We start from the raw sequence: 5526 nt of genomic DNA, 5'->3' as shown, positions 1-5526 counted from the left end.
GTAGAATCAAGAGCCACAACAGGGAGACACTGCACAACCTGCTTCATCCTCAGACAAGGATGTCAGGCTCTGCTCCCTGTGCTACAGCACCCAGACCTGAGACTCCTGTCCCTTGATGCATGCCCAGTGAGCAGCAAGATGGAAATTCCTGAAAATGCCACAGTTGTCATCTCCTCCTCCCCTGCTCTCTCTCTCCCCTCACTGGTAAAGATCTATTTCCCCATAATCTGTGGGTTCTGTATGACTCTTTTGATGAAACTTTCCGTGTGAATAAGTGTCTTATTTTCAGCAAGTTCCAGTCAACTAATTGTCCTTCACGGACTGTGGTTCCTTTAAAACATTTCATGTGTTGAGGTCTCTCCTTTCTATTTCTATGTCATTGAGTGTTTTTATCAGGAATGGTTGTTAGATATTGTCAAATGCCTTTTCTGCACCTATCAATATGATCATATGGTTCTTATTCTTAGTCCTGTTCATATAGTTGGTTAAATAATAGTTTTTCTAATACTGAATCATATTTGCATCCCTGGTAATAATCCCCCTGAGTCCAGTTGAAATATGAACTCAAACTCAATCCATCCCATTTCCACAAATGTAGAGATACACTGCTCTGATATATGATCTAATCACTATTCTAATCCAATAAAATTATGTAATCATCAAATATGCTACTTTATAATGATTAGGGCAAAGACTGTACAGATGTGCTTTATACAATTGATGTATGTATGTGTATGAACTGTGAAAAGAATTGTATCAGCCCCAATAAATTGTTAAAATAAAAAAAAATTTAAAAAAAATGCTACTTTATTGTTAAAACACCAGTATAATGTATCCTGTTGTGATGTGTTTTATAAATAATTTTACCCCATATACTCTGTAGTCTTAAAATTTTCTTTTATAGTTTCTCAGGCATTAAAGTAATAAATAAATAAATAAAGTTTCTCATACCAATCTACTACCCTTGTTCAATTTTGTCCTTGATTATTGCTTCATCTTGCAGGTATTTATATTAAAATCGTGATTATATATTTTCAACAATGATTCTGGAATGATTATTACTTTACTGCATATTTTAAAAAGAAACACTAACATTTCAGTACTTATACAAGGGAGGTGGTTGTTAGGGGTCACTCAGTGAGTTCCAAATCCTAGTGACCCTGTGTACCACAGGGAGAAACACTGTCCTGTCCTGGATCAGCCTCAGAATTATTCTTGTATTTGAGCCTGTTGTTTTAGGATTTGTCAATCTAAAAAGTTTTCCTCTTGTTTGCTTCCCCTCTACCAAGCACCATGGTTGAAGTGATTTATCTTTTGTATTTGCCTCTAGTTTGCAAATACACAAACACACTAAGGTTTTACTTATATGGAATAACAGAATGCATTTAAAAGAACAATAAAGTCAGAGCTGCCATGTGAATTCTGACTCATAGAACCATAAGGAGCAGAGTAAAAGCTCCGTAGGCTTTTGTTTTTTTATTTTATAAACCATAATGTTTCATCTTTACCACAGCAGGTAGTGTCCTTATAAAAATAGTCCAAAACGAGACAGGTGATGTAGTGGTGAATTTTTGTGGTCTCAGACATAGATAAGCTCCACATGGAAGTTAAAGTGTTCTAGTGTACTTGAGTATCCAAGAGATGAAGAAAATATTCCATTTATTTCGTATAAAATTAAAATTGTGTTGTGTGGTACGAGTAGGGGGGTGCCAGTCCCCCACCAGTAATCACGGGTTCAGTAAGCACAATTGCATGGTTGAGATATATAAGTAGTATATTAAAGTCATCAAGAACATGAGAGCTAGAAGAGAGAGTCAAATAATGGAGTCAGACACACATTTCATGGTAGCATTCCTCACCTCAGCCCTGCTTGGTGGTGCATGTGGAGAGAGGGGGAAGGGAAGGAGGAGAGGAGGAGCTGAGAGAGAGAGAGAGAGAGAGAGAGAGAGAGAGAGAGAGAGAGAGAGAGAGAGAGAGAGATCTATCATTGCTAACCCAGGCCTATATACCTTTTGGGGGCATGCAAGCCCACTGATCACAGGTAAAGACATATGTCACAGGAAGAATTGGTACTATAGGTTCTACAGCAGTTAGAAGGGGTGGTCTAGGGACATACAACAATGGGAAGAGGAGGGATTGGGGTATACATGTGACAAGATGGGCGGATCCTAGATTTAGGATGACCTGTTCTCTGGATCTCCATAGGAGCCATTATCAGTAGGGTGTGAACTCCACCTGCAGGAACCAAATCAATGACTGCAGGCCTGTCCATTTTCCTTAACAGCAGGGAGCTGGGCCTACTCCCTAGTGACTGACTCTCTTCAGGGAGGATGTCTGTAAGCATCTGACCTCCCCCCACAGTGTTGCTATGGTAGATGTATATTAATTGTCTTTCCTGGCCCTATGCACAGCTGTGAGGATTGTAAGACAAGGATTGTAAGAGACCCATTTTTAAAGTGACTGAGGAATCACCTTATAGCGTCTGGGGTCTTAAAGGCTTGAAGATAAACAAGCGGCCATCTAGCTCAAAAGCAACAATGCCCACATGTGCGATCACAAAGTGCCAAAGGGACCAGGTATAAGGCAACATGCAAAAATATATATATATATATATACACACACACACACACCACGGTGAATGAAGGGGGATGTGCAGAGTGGAGACCGAAGGCCCATTTGTCGGCCACTGAAGATTCCCTCATAGAGGGGGTTAGGAGAGGAGTCAGGGTGTGATATAGTACCGATGAAGAACACAGCTTTCCCCCAGAGCCTGCATGCTTCCTCCCCCCAACTACCAGGATCCGAATTCTACCTTGCAAGACTGGATAGGGCAGAGGTTGTACACTGGTGCATATGGGAGCTGGAGGCACAGGGAATCCAGGGTGGAAGATACCTTCAGGACCGGGGTTTGAGGGGCGATGCTGGGAGAGTGGAGGATGAGTGGCTTGGAAAGGGGGAACTGATGACAAGGATCCACATGTGACCTCCTCCCTGGGAGAGGGACAGCAGAGAACGGGGGAAGGGAGACTCCGGATAGGGCAAGATATGACAAAATAACAATCTATAAATTATCAAGGGCTCTTGAGGGAGGCGGGAGCAGGGAGGGAGTGGGAAAAAAGGGGACTTGATGCAAAGGGCTTAAGTGGAGAGCAAATGCTTTGAAAGTGATTAGGGCAAAGAATGTATAGATGTGCTTTATAGCTTTATACAATTGATGTATGTATATGTATGGATTGTGATAAGAGTTGTATGAGCCCCTAAAATATGTAAAAAATATATATATATTCTTATTGCTATATATACGATGTGCACATTAAAATGCTTAAAGGGTTTTGTGAAACTGCGGAAGTCGAATATCTGAAAATACTTGGATACAATAAAACGTGCTGGTTAGCTGTTTTGCCCGCTGTCAAAAGAATTTTGAAAATATATGATCCTTTGAAATCTTACTTTCTATCACAGGATAAATGTCCTAGAATTTTAGAAGAATTTTTTTAAAAGGAATCTTCAAACATTTGGCTAGAGTTTTCACACAATCAAGCAGCTCTTTTTCAAAATACTATAAAACTTATTAAAGGTGACAAAATTTTGGTAATCGAAGTAGCAAATGAAGTTAATAATTTAGAATTTCAGTGGCAAGAGCAGTTAGAGAATATTTTTCTTCCGTTAACAATTCATAATAGTATAAGCCAGCTAGAAGAGCACGGTGCAATAAATCTTGCAGATATCATGAATCACGCTGAAAAGTTCTATAGTAACTGCATGGATTATTTAGAAGAGTGGACAGTACATTATAATGATATTGAAAATTTTAATTGGGTTTCATTAAAACAAGAACTTAAATGGAATTATGTGCAAAAATCATTCGATCATATTACTCAAAATTTCCCATATATTATTATTTCTGAAAACGATCTTTTTAATGAGGTATTGTTAGGTAGCTTAGCCTAGGGAATTGGGAAGTCCATTTACGCATGCCCAGGAGAGCCAGCAAAAGACAAAAGCTGGATTTTCCCGCCGGTGGGCTTGGATGGGCGTTACACCTGGAGCAGCCCACCTGGGCCAGTGATTGCAATTCAGCCAATGGAATTGACCTGGGATCGTTCACCACACCTCCCCCGGGAAGCCTTTAAAAGGCAAGGACCAGAAGGGAGAGGGGCTCTTTGTCTTCTGTCTTGTCTTGCTTGGGCGGTCTGGTGGTCTTCGTGGGAGGAGAGAGATCCTTGCGTGTCCCGGAGCAGTCTCTGCCAGGCCGCATGGTCAAAGGAATCCTATGGGTGCCGCGTAAAACCTGATGCTTCTTTGAACTTTCATTAAATTCACTTGGATCACGAGCCCGGCTTCGGCGTGAAATCTTTCTCGCGTGGAGCTAAGGACCGAGGCTGAGATTTAGGCCGGAGAGAGAAACCTAACAGTATTATTATTAAAAATATATTGATAAGGAAAAGGTTAAACCTTGGGCATCAGCAAAACTCACAATAGAGAACAAATGGTTAGAAATATTTCATCATTTTGAAACAAACCATGTTCCATACAATAATGCACTAAAAATTGTGAAATACCTGCTGTCCTTACCAGGAACTAATGCTGCGACTGAATGTGTTTTTTCTATGTTAAATAAAGTGTGTACATCAGAAAAATCACAAGTGTTGAGACTTTGAAAGCAATTTCATGTGTGACATAATTTTACAAATTCTTGGGATAAATTTCATGACCTTTTAAACAACGACAGCAATCTACTCAAAAACTTCAATCAAATGAGAAATATGTCCATGAAAAAAATAATACTATACATAATTTTAATGTGTTATATTTGTAAATTGTACTTATGTTGAAATTTGAAAATATATATTACAATACTGTTTTTGTATTCTATGATCGCTTCTCGGCCTTTTGGCTAAGATCAAGTGTAGTATCTGTTCTTATCAGTTTAATATCTGATACGTTCTCTATCCGAGGACAATATATTAAATGGATTTTTGGAGCAGGGAGTTGGAATAGGAGCTTGCTCCGTCCCCTCCAGGCATCGACCTGGTATTGCAGTGCTTCCAGGAACGGTGCACCAAAAAAAAAAAAATTTTTTTTGTTGCTCCATATAGACCAAATTTTGATTCAAGAACCCAAGAACCTCCCCCACACCCCACCGACCTTCCCCATCGGTCACTTTATCAATTATGCTGGAAACTGAGAGCAGCATAGTAAAACGCTTAGACAAATAGACATAAGTTAAGAAGCAGACTAAGACTTGGGACAAGAGAAAAGAGGGAAGAAACTGTTGTTGCTGGTTTTTAAATTGCAATATGCTTTCTTCCAGAGTTGATAAGGAACACATTCCCATGGCAGAGAAATTCATTCTATCTCAGTGTCCAATAGAAATTGTCCTCTGTCAAAAGTCTTTTAAGTCCTTTTTTTCGTGGTTGCCTGATGATCACTGACTACTTTTCATTGTGAGTCCAAATTCTGCTTTTTCACTTGCTGTTTCAATAGCAATGATAAACAATCCTGGCCACACTAAAGATTGGGAAG

The 5526-nt window shown here is 39.6% G+C and overlaps 1 non-coding gene across 1 annotated transcript; it reads left to right on the top strand.

The window, feature by feature from the left end:
* Positions 1–4877: 4877 nt before the first annotated feature.
* LOC142443895 (U2 spliceosomal RNA) lies at positions 4878–5068 on the top strand. The gene has a single exon (XR_012783621.1). It is a non-coding gene; the product is annotated as a U2 spliceosomal RNA (small nuclear RNA).
* Positions 5069–5526: the final 458 nt, after the last annotated feature.

The sequence above is a fragment of the Tenrec ecaudatus genome, chromosome 3 (assembly GCF_050624435.1).
Source record: "Tenrec ecaudatus isolate mTenEca1 chromosome 3, mTenEca1.hap1, whole genome shotgun sequence".
Classification (NCBI taxonomy): domain Eukaryota; kingdom Metazoa; phylum Chordata; class Mammalia; order Afrosoricida; family Tenrecidae; genus Tenrec; species Tenrec ecaudatus.
The sequence above is the reverse complement of the archived record's forward strand: the minus strand, read 5'-3'. Positions and strand labels throughout refer to the sequence as shown.